Below are 17,542 nucleotides of genomic sequence, written 5' to 3' on the forward strand. Positions count from 1 at the left end.
AAGGGTATAATTAATTTAATGCCAAGAATGGCTTTATGATGATTTCTTTTGAGATCTTCTAATGTAGCCGCTCCTCCTTCTTTAAATTTGGTAGGTGAACTTAGATTATTAAATAGAATTATGTCTTGATCTTCTTTTAGATTTCTTGCTTTAATTTTTTTGTCTTTTTTTAGAGCTGTTTATACTTTATATATATATTCTTATTCTCAGCATGGTAATTATTATTCTGGTGTTTATACTTGTTCTCTTGGTTATTTTCGTGAATATCATCTTTTACTTTTACATTGATTGCCTTTAAATATTCTTTGTTTAAAGGGTGAGTATTTTTTTGTTTAGGTTGCTTAAGTATTTTAATTAAAAATGTTGTTTTGTGGAATCAATGATATGAATTTTTTCATCTTAGGCCGTGAATTTGTTTTCTATTTGTTCTTTGAGTTTTTTTTCTCTATTTTTTTCTAGAACTATAATTTTTATTTTGGGTATTTATTATTTAATAATTGATTATAGAGTTTTTGTTGAATGAGAGCTTTTTAATTTAAATGGTTCTATGGTTGTTATGACTTTAATTTTGGATTGAATGTCTCTTATTTTTATATCTTTTGTTATATATATTTCTTCTTTGGTTATTTATTATAGAGAGGATTATATATCGGGAGAAAAGAATATAAATCGTTTTATTATTATTGTTTTAATATTTATTCTTTCTATAGGTTTTTTAATTATTAGTCCTAATTTGATTAGAATTTTATTAGGATGAGATGGTTTAGGTTTAGTTTCTTATTGTTTAGTTATTTATTATCAAAATGTAAAATCTTATAATGCGGGTATGTTAACTGCACTTTCTAATCGTATTGGTGATGTTGCTATTTTAATTTCTATTGCTTGAATATTGAATTTTGGCGGTTGAAATTATATTTATTTTTATGATTTTATTTCTAATTCTTTTGAAATAAAGCTTATTACTATATTAATTGTTTTAGCAGCTATAACTAAAAGAGCTCAAATTCCCTTTTCTTCTTGACTTCCTGCAGCTATGGCTGCTCCTACTCCTGTTTCTGCTTTGGTTCATTCTTCTACTCTTGTTACTGCTGGGGTTTATTTATTAATTCGTTTTAGACCAATATTAGATACTTATAATTGTGGTTGATTCTTACTTTTAATTGGTTGTATAACTATGTTTATGGCCGGTTTGGGTGCAAATTTTGAATTTGATTTGAAGAAAATTATTGCTCTTTCTACTTTAAGACAACTTGGTTTAATAATAAGAATTTTGGCTATGGGTTATCCAAAACTTGCATTTTTTCATTTATTAGCTCATGCTTTATTTAAGGCTTTATTGTTTATGTGTGCAGGTTCAATAATTCATAATTTAAAGGATTCTCAGGATATTCGTTTTATAGGTTCAATTGTTAATTTTATGCCTTTAACCTCAGTTTGTTTTAATGTTTCTAGTTTATCTTTGTGTGGTATACCATTTTTAGCAGGTTTTTATTCAAAGGATTTAATTCTTGAGATGGTTTGTTTAAGATGAATTAATTGTTTGATTTTTTTTCTTTATTTCTTTTCTACTGGTTTAACTGCTTCTTATTCCTTTCGTCTTTTTTATTATTCAATATCTGGTGACAATAATTTTTATTCTAGATTTTCTTTTGACGATAAGGGTTATTATATTTCTTTTGGTATAATTGGTTTATTGTTTGTTTCTGTTTTTGGTGGTAGCCTTTTGTCTTGGTTAATTTTTCCTGTTCCTCATGTGATTGCCCTGCCTTATTATTTGAAGTTTTTAACTATTACTGTAGTTGTTTTAGGTGCTTATTTGGGTTATCTTATTTCTAATTTTGATTTTTCTCAAAATTTATTTTCTTTAAGTATGCTTTCTTTTGTTAGATTTGCTGGTTCTATGTGGTTTATACCTTTCATTTCAACTAAGTTTATTAGATATTTTCCTTTAAAATTGGGTTATTATTCATCAAAGTCATTTGATTATGGTTGAGGTGAATTATTTGGTGGTCAAGGTTTATATAGACTATTTATTTATTTAATTAGTTATATACAAGGTTGATATGATTCTAATTTTAAGATTTATCTTTTAACTTTTATTTTTTGAATATTTATTTTGGTGGTATTATTTTTCGTTTACTTAAATAGCTTATAATTAGAGCGTGACACTGAAGATGTTAAGGAAGTATTTTTACTTTTAGGTATTTATAAATATACATATATTATTTTTACAGTGAAAATGTAATGTTTTATTTAAACTATATAAATTTTAGAAATGTTAACGGAGTTTAACCGCTAATATAAAAAGTTAGCAGCTTTCATATTGGCTTTACATTTCCTTAATTGGAACTTTATAGTTCAATTATATTATTAACAGTAATACGCCTCTTTTTGGCTTCAATTAATAAGAATAAGGGTATTTTATTTACCAATCTTCCAGGTCGAAACTGACTGCAATATTTCGCTTCTTATTCTATTTAAGGTTGATTGATTATATCAATACTTTTTGAATGCAACCCAAATGTTATAGTTAACTACAACCCTTTATTCTGCTCATTGTAAGGCTCCTTGATTTCATTCATGGTATAGTCCACCTAATAATACTATAATAAAAAATATTGTTGATACTGTTCAGATTATAATTTCTGAAGTTTTAAAAATAATTACAATTGGAAGGATTAATGCGATTTCTACATCAAAAATTAAGAAAATTACTGCAATTAAGAAGAATCGAAGTGAGAATGGTATTCGTGCTGATCTTTTTGGGTCAAATCCACACTCGAATGGTGATCTTTTTTCTCGGTCATTAATTAATTTTTTTGATAATGTTGTTGCAAGGATTATAACAATTATTGGAATAATAAATCTAATAAAAATTCTTGTAGATAAGATTAGGATTGTTTTTCTTGATTTATATCAAGCTTTTTGATTGGAAGTCAAATGTACTATTTATACTAGAAAAACAATTATCTACCTCATCAATAAATAGAAATATATAAGAATAATCATACTACGTCTACAAAGTGTCAGTATCATGCTGCTGCTTCAAACCCAAAGTGGTGTCTTGGTGAGAATTGATTTATTGAATGTCGAAGTAGACATGTTGATAAGAAAATTGTTCCGATAATTACATGTAGACCATGAAATCCTGTTGCAACAAAGAATGTTGATCCATAAACTGCATCTGCAATGGTGAAGGGTGCTTCTCAATATTCATATGCTTGAAGTATAGTGAAGTATAGTCCTAGTAGTACTGTGAAGAATAATCCTTGTAATGCTTGAGTATGATTAGATTCTATTAGACTATGATGTGCTCATGTTACTGTTACTCCTGATGCTAAAAGAATAGCTGTATTAAGTAATGGAATTTGTATAGGATTGAAAGGTTGAATTCCTATTGGGGGTCATAATATTCCTAATTCAATAGTAGGTGCTAGTCTTCTTCTAAAAAATGCTCAAAAAAAATGAAACAAAGAATAGTACTTCTGATGCAATAAATAAAATTATTCCTCATCGTAATCCAATTGATACAAATCCCGTATGTAGTCCTTGGTATGTTCCTTCTCGTACTACATCTCGTCATCATTGGATTATAGTTAGAAGTGTAATTCCAAATCCAATTATAAATAAGTTAATGTTAAATAGGTGAAATCATTTTGCTAATCCTGATACTAGAACTATTGCTCCAATTGCTCCTGTTAATGGTCAAGGTCTGTAATCTACTAAGTGGAATGGGTGGTTTGAGTGAGTTGTTAACATAAGTTTAGTATACTTCTCTAGAATATAAAGTTCTTAAAATTGAGAAAACATAGGCCTGAATTATTGCTACTGCTGATTCTAGAATTAATAGAAGTATTTGTCCAATAATTAATAGTGAAATTAAGTTTATTGCTATAGATGGTCCTGTATTTCCTAGCAACGTTAATAGTAAGTGCCCTGCAATTATATTTGCTGCTAGTCGTACTGCTAGTGTACCTGGTCGAATGACATTTCTAATTGTTTCAATTAATACTATAAATGATATTAATGCAGGCGGTGTTCCTTGTGGAACAAGGTGTGCAAATATGTGATTTGTATGATTAATTCATCCAAATAATATAAATCTTAATCATATAGGTAGAGCAATTGCAAATGTTAATGCTATATGTCTTGTTCTAGTAAAGATGTAAGGGAATAATCCTATGAAATTATTAAATAGTATTATAATAAAGATTGAAATGAAGATGAATGTTGTTCCATTAAATGATTTTGGTCCTAGCAATGTTTTAAATTCATTGTGTAAGGTTAAGTTTAGTTTATTTCAAATAATATTAATTCGTGATGGTGTAAGTCAAAATATTGATGGATTAATAATAATCCTAGGAATGTTCTAGTTCAATTTAATGATAAATTGAAGATATTAGTTGATGGATCAAATGTTGAAAATAAGTTTGTTATCATTTCCAATTTAAGTTCTTTATATCAATTGTTCTTTTTTCTGCTCTTTTAATAAGGTTTGGTTTGAATGAGAAAAAGTTTATTTGATTAAATAAAATTAATGTAGTCGAAAATATAATAAATAGGGAGAATCATATGAGAGGGGATATTTGAGGGATTTGGATTATAATTCCCCATCAGAAGTAGTCGTTAATTTACTATTTTTTGGTTTAAGAGACCATTACTTACTTTCAGTCATCTGATGTATTTCAAGGTGTACTAATTATTTAGTTATTTTAGATTGACACTCTAATGTTATATATTTTAACTAACTCCTTAGATTATCTTAGATAATCACTTGATAAATAAGTTTACTGAAGTTCTTTCAATTACAATTGGTATAAATCTGTGGTTTGCTCCACAGATTTCTGAGCATTGTCCAAAGAATAGTCCAGGCCGGTTTATTGTAAATGTTCCTTGGTTTAGTCGACCTGGCGTTGCGTCAATTTTAACTCCTAATGCAGGTACTGCTCATGAATGTAGAACGTCTGATGCTCTTGTTAATACTCGTACTTCTGTATTTATTGGTAAAATTGTTCGGTTATCCACATCTAGAAGTCGAAATCCGTCGTTTTCTAGGTCTTGTTCTGGTGTTATATAAGTGTCAAATTCTACATCTATAAAGTCTGAATATTCATATCTTCAATATCATTGTCGTCCAATTGTTTTAATCGTAATTATTGCGTCTACTGAATCATCAAGTAAATATAGAAGTCGTAATGATGGTAGTGCAATAAAAATTAGTGTAATTGCTGGTAGTGCTGTTCAGATTGTTTCAATTAAATGCCCGTGAAGTATGTTTCGGTTTGTATAGGCAATGAATAATATGTAACTTAGGGCATAGCCTACAATTACTGTAATTAATAATAATACGACCATGGTATGATCATGGAAGAATGATAGTTGCTCCATTAATGGTGAAGCTCCATCTTGAAGGGATAAATTTGATCATGTTGCCATTAATTTTCTAATAAAAGGTCAAACCTTTATTTGTAGAGCTTAAATCTACTGCACTAATCTGCCATATTAGAATCTAGAAATTAATGGTAGTTCTGAGTAACTGTGTTCCGCAGGTGGGTTATTTTGCAGTCATTCTGTTGATCTTCTTATATTAGCTCTAAATATGATTGCCCGGTTTGTAACCATTCTTTCTCATATAATTACAATGAATATAATGATTCCTACAATAGAAATTGTGGACCCAATTCTTGATACTACATTTCATGATGTATATGCGTCTGGGTAATCTGAATATCGTCGTGGTATTCCTGCTAGTCCTAGGAAGTGCTGAGGAAAGAATGTTAAGTTTACTCCAATAAATATAATTGTGAATTGGATTTTTAATCATGTATTATTTATAGTTAATCCTGTAAATAATGGATATCATTGAATAACACCTCCTATAATTGCAAATACTGCTCCTATAGATAAGACATAATGGAAGTGGGCAACTACATAATATGTATCATGTAATACGATGTCAAGTGATGAATTTGCTAATACTAATCCTGTCAGCCCACCAATTGTAAATAGGAAAATAAATCCTAGAGCTCATAATAACGGTGGATTAAATTTGAATTTAGTTCCATATAGTGTAGCTAATCATCTGAATACCTTGATTCCTGTAGGTACAGCAATAATTATTGTTGCTGATGTAAAGTATGCTCGTGTGTCAACGTCTATTCCTACTGTGAATATATGATGTGCTCATACAATAAATCCTATTAGTCCAACTGATAATATAGCATAAATTATACCTAGTGTTCCAAATGATTCAATTTTTCCTCTTTCTTGACATACAATGTGAGAAATAATCCCAAACCCCGGTAGAATTAAAATGTAAACTTCTGGGTGTCCAAAGAATCAGAATAGGTGTTGATATAAAATTGGGTCACCTCCTCCAGCAGGGTCAAAGAATGATGTATTTAAATTTCGATCTGTTAATAGTATAGTAATAGCCCCTGCTAATACTGGAAGTGATAAAAGGAGAAGAAGGGCTGTAATAGCTACAGATCAGACAAATAAAGGTGTTTGATCTAGAGTTATACTTTCTGATCGTATATTAATTGCTGTTGTAATGAAGTTTACTGCACCAAGAATAGATGATACACCTGCTAAGTGAAGTGAAAAAATAGCTAGGTCTACAGATGCCCCCCCATGTGCGATAGCTCCTGCAAGAGGAGGGTAAACTGTTCATCCTGTACCAGCACCGTTATCTACTATAGAAGATGTAAGAAGAAGGGTAAGTGAGGGCGGTAGTACTCAAAAACTTATATTATTTATTCGTGGGAATGCTATATCTGGTGCACCAATTATTAATGGTACAAGTCAATTACCAAATCCACCAATTATAATAGGTATTACTATAAAAAAAATTATTACAAATGCGTGAGCTGTAATAATGACATTATAAATTTGGTCATCTCCAATTAGAGATCCTGGTTGACCAAGTTCAGCACGAATAAGTATTCTTATTGATGTTCCTACTATTCCTGCTCACGCTCCAAATAAGAAGTATAAAGTACCAATATCCTTATGGTTTGTTGAGAATAATCATTTTTGCGGTAAGATGGCTGAATTTAAGGTGGTAGACTGTAAATCTACTTATGAGATGTTTCTCTCTTACCATACTTTAGGTCTTATATTCAATTATGATTCTAGACTGCAATTCTAGAGGTGTAAAATTTTACTAAGGCCTAAAAGATTATTCTTTTAATTATAACTTTGAAGGTTATTAGTTTGTTTAACTTAAGTCCTTAGTATAATGAGATTAAGGTTGATGTTGAGACTAATCCTATTGTTGAAATTATTACTGTTATAGGAAGAATAATTCTTGATTTTTGAGACTTTATTTTTATAGATCACGAATTTTCTGTGTATGATATAATTAGGGCTGAGAATCTAATACGTATATAATAATAAAGTGTGATTGTAGTTAATACAACCATAATTGTTATAATAGTTGTTATGTTATTTTCCATCAGTATGAACCCATTAGCTTGTTTAGCTTACCTTTTTACATTAAGGTGTATGATGCACGTTAGTTTTTGATACTAAAGGAGGTAGTTTAATTCTGTCTTATGTAATTTAATGAAGGTAATTTTATTTACTTGATTTACCCTATCAAGGTAACCCTTTAATCAGGCACTTCATTTATATTTAATATATAAATTAAAAATTTTTTTTAGAAATTTGTTTATGTATTATTTTGGTTATTTCTAATTAATTTATCTCGTTAGGATAATCTAAATATATATATTATATATAATAAATAATTTATATTGATATATTACATTTAATTAAATTTAAATACCTATAATGTTATTTTATAATTATTAAATGATTATTTTAATACATTTATTTACCTAGGATTATAGCTACTTATGTTTTTAGCTTAAAATAAGTTATTGTATTATAAATTATATAATAATATGTAAATTAATATTTAATATTATTATAATTGGATATAATGAAAATAATTAATATTATTAAATATAAAATTTTATATTAATATAACTAATTATATTAATTATAATAATATAATTTAATATATTATCTATAATTAGATTATTTAACTAATTAATATTTAAGTTAACTTAATATAAAGTTAATTTTATATTAATAACATATTACATTAATTTACATAATTATATTAAATATATTTATTATATTATTTAATCTTTCTTTATTATTAGTGAAAAGAAAGATTAAATAAGAAAGAATATAATACATTTATCGGTATACATGTTCCATATTAATCTTTATTTATATATAATAGAGAAGTTGTTGTGGTCATTCTAGGGTGCGTTTCTTTTTTTTTTTTGTTATTTTTGTGTTTGTTTTATTTTGTTTTTCTTTAAATATTTGAATCGTTTTTTTTTTCTTATTTTTATAAATTTTTAAATTTCTTATTTTGTTTCCAAAAGTTTTATTCTTGCTTATTTATTCACTTTTTCTTTGTATTATATGTAAGTTTTGTTAAACTAAATGTTCTATTTTGCAGTAATTTGATTTAATTATCAAGTGATTTTGGATTTAGCAATTGATTTAGTATCGGCATAATTCGTGCCAGCAGCCACGGTTATACGATTGATACAAGTGAATATTATTGGTTAAAACAGTTATTTATATTTTTAGGGTTAAAATATAAATTTGTAAGGTGAAATGTTAAAATTTATTTATAGCTCTTTTTATGAATCTGTGAAATTTGAATAATAAACTAGGATTAGATACCCTATTATTTTAAATGTTAATTATATTTACCTGGGTACTATTAGTTAAGGTCTTTAAACCCAAAGAATTTGGCGGTATCTCATTCCATTCAGAGGAACCTACCCCATGATTGATAATACACGATTTACTCTACTTAATTTATTTGTTTGTATATCTCCGTTATCAGAGAATCTTTTTAGAGTTATAATTCTCAAGATTTATAATTGTAAAGTATTTCAGGTCAAGGTGCAGCTTATAATTAAGAGAAGGTGGGTTACAATAGATTTTTGTTTATAACGGATTTGATGGTGAAATACTATTAATGAAGGTGGATTTGATAGTAATTTAATTTATTTAATTTAACTGATATTGGCTCTGAGGTGTGTACACATCGCCCGTCGCTCTCATTATTGATTATTCTATTTTATTACTTTAATTTAGCTTCAATTTAGATGAGATAAGTCGTAACATAGTAGATGTACTGGAAAGTGTATCTAGGAAGAGTTTCAAGATATAACTTATTAGTAAAGTGTTTCATTTACACTGAAAATTTTTCTGTGCAAATCAGGATATCTTGATTATTTATTTTATTATATTTATTTTTTGTTTATTTAATTATTTAATAAAAATAATTTTGTCGAATTTTGTCTTAGTATATTTTGTAGAATTGATTTTTTATATTATAGTTTATTGGTAATGTAATTGTTTTATGAAATATTATTTTAAATTTTTAAAAGTAGATTTTATTTATTGTACCTTTTGTATCAGGGTTTATCAAAATTTTAGTATTTACTTTACTTGTCTCGATTTGGGTTGATTTATAAATAATTTATAGTTAATGTATCATAATTATTATTAAATTATTTATAGAAATGAGATGTTAATCGTTTCCCAAGATATCTAGTTTCTTAAGAAAAAATTTAATTTTTTAAAGTTAATTGTTTTTATTTAATTTTTTAGGTATAAATATTAACTTATTTATTCTTTAAGGGATAAGCTTTGAAGTTAATAACCTATAATTTGTTTTAATAAAATATAATAGTAAGCTTTAAACCAGCTATCTTTAAGATTACGTTTTAGTTCATTATTTTTATTTTTGATTTTATAATTATTTTAGGTTTTTTATTAAGATTATAAATTTAATTTTGAAATTTTTGTAATAATGATAGAATTAGTATATTTATTTGTATATAATTTTTACCTTGTTAATTTATTATAAGGAACTAGGCAAAATTGATTTCCGCCTGTTTATCAAAAACATGTCCTCTAGAAAATATTTTGAGGTCTGGCCTGCTCACTGAGCAAATTTTTAAAGAGCCGCGGTATTTTGACCGTGCAAAGGTAGCATAATCATTAGTCTCTTAATTAGTGGCTGGAATGAATGGCTTGACGAGAAATCAACTGTCTCTTAATAAATTTTTGAATTTAACTTTTGAGTCAAAAGGCTTAAATTTTTCTTTAGGACGAGAAGACCCTATAGAGCTTAACATTTTATTTTTATATAGTTTTTTGTTTGTCTTTCTATATTTAATGATGATGTTTTGTTGGGGTGACATGAAGGATAAATAAACTCTTCATTATTATATCATTTATTTATGTTTGTTGTTTTGATCCATAATTTATGATCATAAGATTAAGTTACCTTAGGGATAACAGCGTAATTGTTTTTGAGAGCTCATATCGACAAAGCAGATTGCGACCTCGATGTTGGATTAAGAAAAATTTTGGGTGCAGTAGCCCAGTAATTAGGTCTGTTCGACCTTTAAATTCTTACATGATCTGAGTTCAGACCGGCGTGAGCCAGGTCGGTTTCTATCCTAAGATTATTAATTCATATTAGTACGAAAGGACCATATGGTTGAAATATTTTTTATTTTATTGATTAATACTAATTAAATTACTATTTTGACAGATTAATGTGTTGAATTTAGAATTCATTTATGTAGATTTTTTCTACAAATAGTATTGATACTTTATGATTTATTTATGTTTATTTTGAATTTTCTTTTATTAGTTATTTGTGTTTTAATTAGTGTTGCTTTTTTAACTTTATTAGAGCGTAAGGTTTTAGGTTATATTCAAATTCGAAAGGGTCCAAATAAAGTAGGTTTTGTCGGAATTCCTCAACCCTTTAGTGATGCTATCAAGTTAATTTGTAAGGAGCAGCCAATTCCTATTATATCTAATTATTTACTTTATTATTTTTCTCCTGTTTTTAATTTAATAATTTCCTTGGCTGTTTGAGTGATTTTTCCCTACTTAACTTATATATGTTCTTTTTCTTATGGATTTTTGTTTTTTTTATGTTGTACTAGATTAGGTGTTTATACTGTTATAATTGCTGGTTGGTCTTCTAATTCAAATTATTCTTTACTAGGTTCTCTTCGTTCTGTTGCTCAAACAATTTCATATGAAGTTAGTTTGGCTTTAATTTTATTATCTTTAATTATTTTAATTGGTAGTTTTAACATGTTTGATTTTATAAACTATCAGCTTTATTGTTGATTTATTATTATTTCTTTTCCTTTAGCTTTAGCTTGTTTTGCTTCTTGTTTAGCTGAAACTAACCGTACTCCTTTTGACTTTGCCGAGGGTGAATCTGAGTTAGTTTCAGGGTTTAATATTGAATATGGTGCAGGAGGTTTTACTTTAATTTTTTTAGCTGAGTATACTAGAATTGTTTTTATAAGAATGTTATTAGCTTTAATTTTTTTAGGTGGTGATTTTTATTCTTTTATATTTTTTATTAAGCTTGCTGTTATGTCCTTTGGTTTTATTTGAGTTCGTGGCACATTACCACGTTTTCGTTACGATAAATTAATGTACTTAGCTTGAAAAAGTTTTTTGCCATTATCTTTAAATTTTTTTATTTTCTTTGTTGGTTTAAAGATTTTATTTATTTCATTTATTTAGTGAAATTTTTTAAGAAAAGTTAATAGAAGAGTTAAACTTCTAGTTTTATGTTTTCAAAACATATGCTTTTCCTAAGCTAATTAACTTATTATTCCTTAATTAGCTTATCTCATGCGTTTGCAACATGCACATTAATTAAGAAGTATGTAAAGTAAATAATTGTTAAGATTTGTCCTGTTATAATATAAGGTTCTTCAACAGGCCGTTTTCCAATTCATGTTAATAAGCATACAACAACTACTATAATTCAGAATAAAATCTGGTTGATAGGATAGAATTGAATACCTCGGAATGGTGTTTTATTATAAAATGGTAAAATTATTAAGATTCTAATTGATAGGAATAACGCAATAACACCTCCAAGTTTATTAGGGATTGACCGAAGAATTGCATATGCAAATAAGAAGTACCATTCTGGTTGAATATGGACAGGAGTTACTAATGGGTTGGCAGGTACAAAATTATCCGGATCTCCTAGGAGGTAAGGATTGATCAAGCATAATATAATTAATAATGATGTTATTAATACAAATGTAATAGAGTCCTTGAAAGTAAAGTATGGGTGAAATGGAATTTTTTCAATATCTCCATTTAGTCCTAAAGGGTTATTAGACCCTGTTTGGTGAAGGAAAAATAAATGAATTGCTGCTATTGCAGCAATAATAAATGGTAATACAAAATGGAATGTAAAGAATCGATTTAATGTTGCATTATCAACAGCAAATCCTCCTCACACTCATTGAACTAAATCTGTTCCTAAGTATGGGATTGCTGATAATAAATTAGTAATTACTGTTGCACCTCAGAATGATATTTGACCTCAAGGTAAAACGTATCCTATAAATGCAGTTGCTATAACTAAAAATAGGATTACTGTACCAATTATTCAGGTGTGTATGTATATATAAGATCCGTAGTAAATTCCTCGTCCTACATGCAAATAAATACAAATAAAAAATATAGAAGCTCCATTTGCATGTAAGGTTCGAATAATTCAGCCATTATTTACATCTCGGCAGATGTGAACTACACTACTAAATGTTATTTCAATGTTTGATGTATAATGTATAGCTAAAAATAGTCCAGTTACAATTTGAATTACCAAACATAGCCCTAGTAGGGACCCAAAATTCCATCAAAATGAAATATTTGTTGGTGCGGGTAAATCAACTAAAGAGTTATTGATGATTTTAATTAAAGGATGTCTCAATCGTAAGGGTTTATTCATTAGTAAATTATCTTATTTTACGAATAGGCCCCTGTCCTTAGTACTGAGAGAACGTAAAATATGTAACTGTTGAAATACGTAATGAGAGAAGCTATGCTGAGATGAAGAGGAAAAGTAATTGGCCCTCTTTCTCAAGTTCCATCATGAATTTTATATTGTGATGGATGGATCTTAAATGCCCCAAGAATTCTTGAAGCTTTTCTGCTTCATGTGGTGGCCACATCACAAACATGTTGTCCATGTACCAGTAGAAACAAATTGGTTTCAACTTGTCAGCTTCCAGTGCCTTTTGTTCAATTTGTTCTAGGTATAGGTTTGCCATTGAGGGTGAAAACAGACTAGTTATCACCAAGCCACTGGTTTGTTCATAATATTTTTCATTGAACAGGAAATGAGTTCATGTCAGAATGTGCCTAAAAAGTTCTTTCTGCAGTTAGTTCCAAAGAATCAAAAAGTGATACTCTCATAAAGAGGGAGAGTACAGCAAAACTGGCCATAATATCCATATCCTAGAGTCACAATTGACTGAGGTAGTGTACAAAGTCAGTAGCATTGTGGGTGTGGTGTTTGCTCTTCCCCACATATTCAGTGTGAATTCGTTTCAGATATTTTGACAACTTGTATGTACCCATACATGTGTAAATATTACCAAATAGAGGAACTCCTTCCTTATGTACTTTCCTCAGATATATCAGTGCTACTCTTCTCCTGTGGAGATACTTGATCTTAGTGCTGGTGCCTTGGCAAGCAGTGAACCGGTTCTGCTGGTTCCAGTGGAAGAGAAGCTGCAACATGCTCCATGAAGCTGATGTAGTCTGTTATTTGTAGAATTTTTGGAGTAAGTGCGAAATTTGATCCTTTACAGAGGATCTTCACTACATACTCATCAAGATGTTTATCAGTGGCATTAATTACAGCAAAACTCATGCATCTTGTCTTGGGTTTTAATACAAATGATCAAATTTTGCTGTCTGGGGTCAGACATTTCCAACTGCATTGATTCCACTTGTGACTATCTTGTATTATCAACCAGTTTTCAAGAAGTTGCAGAGAATTTAGCTGACATGTAAAGATGGAGAAGAGGAATCTCTTTTGAAGTGACGTTTAGTGTTCATCAGGAGTAACGAATTCTCTCTTGCACTAGAGCCAACTTGCAAGGTGCATAATCCTGTTTTCTACTGGCATCTTAGTGTAATGTTTGATTTTAGTGAATATATTTGCAACTTGCTCACTTTGACACCTTGTTAGGATGGTCAACATGGTGAGAAGCTGACCCTTCTTTTGGCAAAGCTTATACAACTTGTATACAGTGTGGAACACATCACTATAGAGTGAAGTAATGTGAGCATTCAGGTCTTCTTGGTGTGGTTTCTTAATAGTGTGCTACTGGGCTTTCTGCAAGTTGTTCTTTCCGTTATGCGCACAACATTTTACTGACAAACCCAGCTGCATTCTTCAGATGCTGCAAGTTTTGCTGTTATGTGTACTCACTGGCTGGACTCCAACCCTATTGTGAAATATTATTGATCTCACACCAGTATTGGTTCCTGACGCCTCATGCAGTGTTTTTTGCTCTGTTCCATCCATATTCCATATGAATGTGGTGCATATTATGTGGGGCAGACTATCAGAACAGTCAATGAGAGATGCAAGTAAGATCTGTGACACACCCAACTAAAACCACCAAGCAGATCATATGTTACCAAGCAACGCCTTGAATATAAATAATGAAATTAAATATGATGAGACTAGTGTTATGGTGTATATGTCTGGTTTTGGGACAGCATAATTAAGGAGTCTATCAAAATACAGATAACAGAAAACCTAATAAACAGGGATGGTCATTTCAATTTAAATAACACTTGGAGTATGATACTCAATTTCTTAAAATCTCACTGGCCATAGCATCCACCAAAGTTAAAAATTGCTGAGAGAATTTGCATTTCATGGAATATTAGTGTGAGCTCTGAGGAACAAAAGAGCATCAAAGGGTGTAGTGAGTGCTGGAAATCAAACTCAGCTGCAAATAGCATGGTATAGACTAATACGGTACTGTCGGGCTGGAGTTGAGACAGTGAATACACATAATAACAAAGCTCGCAGCACCTGAAGAAGACAACTGTGCTAGTTGTCAAAATATTGTGCACAAAATGGAAACAACAAAATGGTTCAAATGGCTCTGAGCACTATGTGACTTAACTTCTGAGGTCATCTGTAACCTAGAACTCAGATCTAATTAAACCTAACTAACCTACGGACATCACACACATCCATACCCGAGGCAGGATTCGAACCTGCTACCGTAGTGGTCACTCGGTTCCAGACTGTAGCGCATAGAACTGCACGGCCACTCTGGCCAGCTGGGAACAACAGACAGTTGATGAAATAACTGTTGCTACAGCAGACGATGTGGCATGCAGTTCCCCATCATCAGGCAGTGTGCACACTGTGGAATGACAGTTGAACATCCCATGATCCACTGTATTGGAGATGCTTCAGACCATTCTCAAATGGTATCCGTACAAGATCCATATACTACAGCACTTTGCATCACATGATACACAACAGTATGCTGACTTCTCTCTCGACTTTCTCATGGGGATTGAAGTTGGGCCATCCCATGGACAGATGAAGCTCATTTTTCTCTGATGGGTGAGATGAACACACATAATTGCCAAGTGTGGGGATCTTCACCACCAGACACTGTGCATAATGTTCCTATGTATGGTGAACATGTCACCATATGGTGTGGTTTCACAGCTACAGTCATCATTGGCCCATTCTTTTTTGAACAGATTGGCACTCAAGGACCAAATATGTGCAATTTTGCTGGCCAGTGTTATCAGGATATGTGTATAGAGAAGTGCTCAGATATTAATTGAAAGACGTTGTTGAGTTACTCATCTGGTTATACTGCTGCTGCTCCTTGGATCACTGAAATTTTGAAGTCTTGTTCTTTGAAAGAGGTTTGACTTGCAGCTCAATGGTTTAACAATGAACTTGTGACCATTGATTTAAACTTGAGATTACTTCACATTTATCATCATCAAATCACACAATGATAGCTTGTACAATAAGCTATTTTTTATAGTTAAAATAAACCATATTAGTAACTACATTTGGATGAACTTTAAATAGTGGCAATTCCTTTGGTAAAATTTCCATGGTGAAGTCATTGCTTGTGTTTCTATAAATAACAAATTTTCATAAAACACCATTTCAAAGAAAACTGATAGTCATAAATAGTTCTCAGAGTGAGTCACTGAAGCTTTGCTAACACATAACACAGAACAGTTATTTGGATGACTACAATCAGTCTGTTCAAGTAAGTTCATAAAATATTTACATTTACAGACTGTAACACTCAGAGCTGCACATATTAATGTCATTGACACTAAAATGTAGATCTGTATAAACTGTGAATTTTTTACTCTGAGATATTAACATGAAAACTGTTAATCACTATTTTCCACATTCCAAACATGGCCATCCCTTTGAAGAGCTCATTTCTCAGTTCTTTGCATGACTGGATATTTCATATCCACTATTTCCTTAATTTCCTCATTTCTTCTCCTCTCTGTTCAGATATCCCTACTGCTTATGCTCCTCCCCCAAGGGTCCACCCTTCTCCACAATATGTTAATATACTTTCATTACTGTTTGTAGAATCCTCTCCTTTATTTCTTTTCATATTTTCTTGCTCCACAGAACTCCATTTAGCATCTTCATTTCTCACTTCATCTGCTGGATCCTGTCTTCCACATCAGCTTCATAGCTTCCTGTGTATGGATAATTGATCCTAAGTATTTAATGCTTTGCTGCCTGAAACCACTTTTTTTTTAAATACCAGGGCCTTTCTCATGAAACCACCAATGCTATTGCAAGACACAGACATCTAGTGATACACTGAAGTACTCCTATGAATGTAGCGCAATGTAGCAGTCACTTACCACATTAAAATTGACAGTCAGTGTAGAGACTGTTCCACACAATTGTAGGAGTTTGTGATGTGTGTTTCTGTTGAGAGTGACCATACTGAGGAGATCATTGATAGTGAAAGTAAGTATGTCTAAATTTATTTAACATAGAGTTGAGATGTACTGATGCTATTATGAGTTGTTTGAAAATGAAGCCACTGGAACAACATATTGTTTTGATATAAATTCATTAAATTTTAGGTACATTTTTGCTTGCGATTTAGGATTATGATTTGTTTCAGGTATTATGAGTTCGTGGCAGTAGTGACATGTGGAATTGTATCTAGGAAAAATTCAAAAATATTTTCAATTATATCTCATCAAGCAATGTGTGGTTGAAAACTGTATGTTCCAGTGGTTATAAAGTGAAGCTGCAACTTTACAGCTATTGATTGTTTACTTTTTGCCCATTTTGTTTTGTATTTGTTGGGAACTATGATGATATAAGTCACTTTGGTGGTTTTTTCTTTACTCATAAGAGTTAAACTGCTTTACTAGTTCCTTGCAGCAGTACTATGTTCCTTCCATCTGTCTCACTTCTAGATGTATTTTGTCCATTTTGAGTAAACCAATCTAAAACAAATAATTACCCATGTGGAACAAGATAACATACATAATGCAGTCAGAAGGCTACCATTAACAATCTATGGAACATTATGATATAGAATCAAAATTTGAAAACGGCTAATAGCAACTATTACATGTTTACAAAGTACTTAAGATAACACATCTCACT

The 17,542-nt window shown here is 30.2% G+C and overlaps 1 pseudogene; it reads left to right on the top strand.

Annotated features, from left to right (window-relative positions):
• The first annotated feature begins 894 nt into the window (after positions 1 to 894).
• LOC126470709 (NADH-ubiquinone oxidoreductase chain 5-like) lies at positions 895 to 13,632 on the top strand (annotated as a pseudogene).
• The last annotated feature ends 3,910 nt before the right edge of the window (positions 13,633 to 17,542 follow it).

Source organism: Schistocerca serialis, chromosome 3 (genome assembly GCF_023864345.2).
Source record: "Schistocerca serialis cubense isolate TAMUIC-IGC-003099 chromosome 3, iqSchSeri2.2, whole genome shotgun sequence".
NCBI lineage: Eukaryota > Metazoa > Arthropoda > Insecta > Orthoptera > Acrididae > Schistocerca > Schistocerca serialis.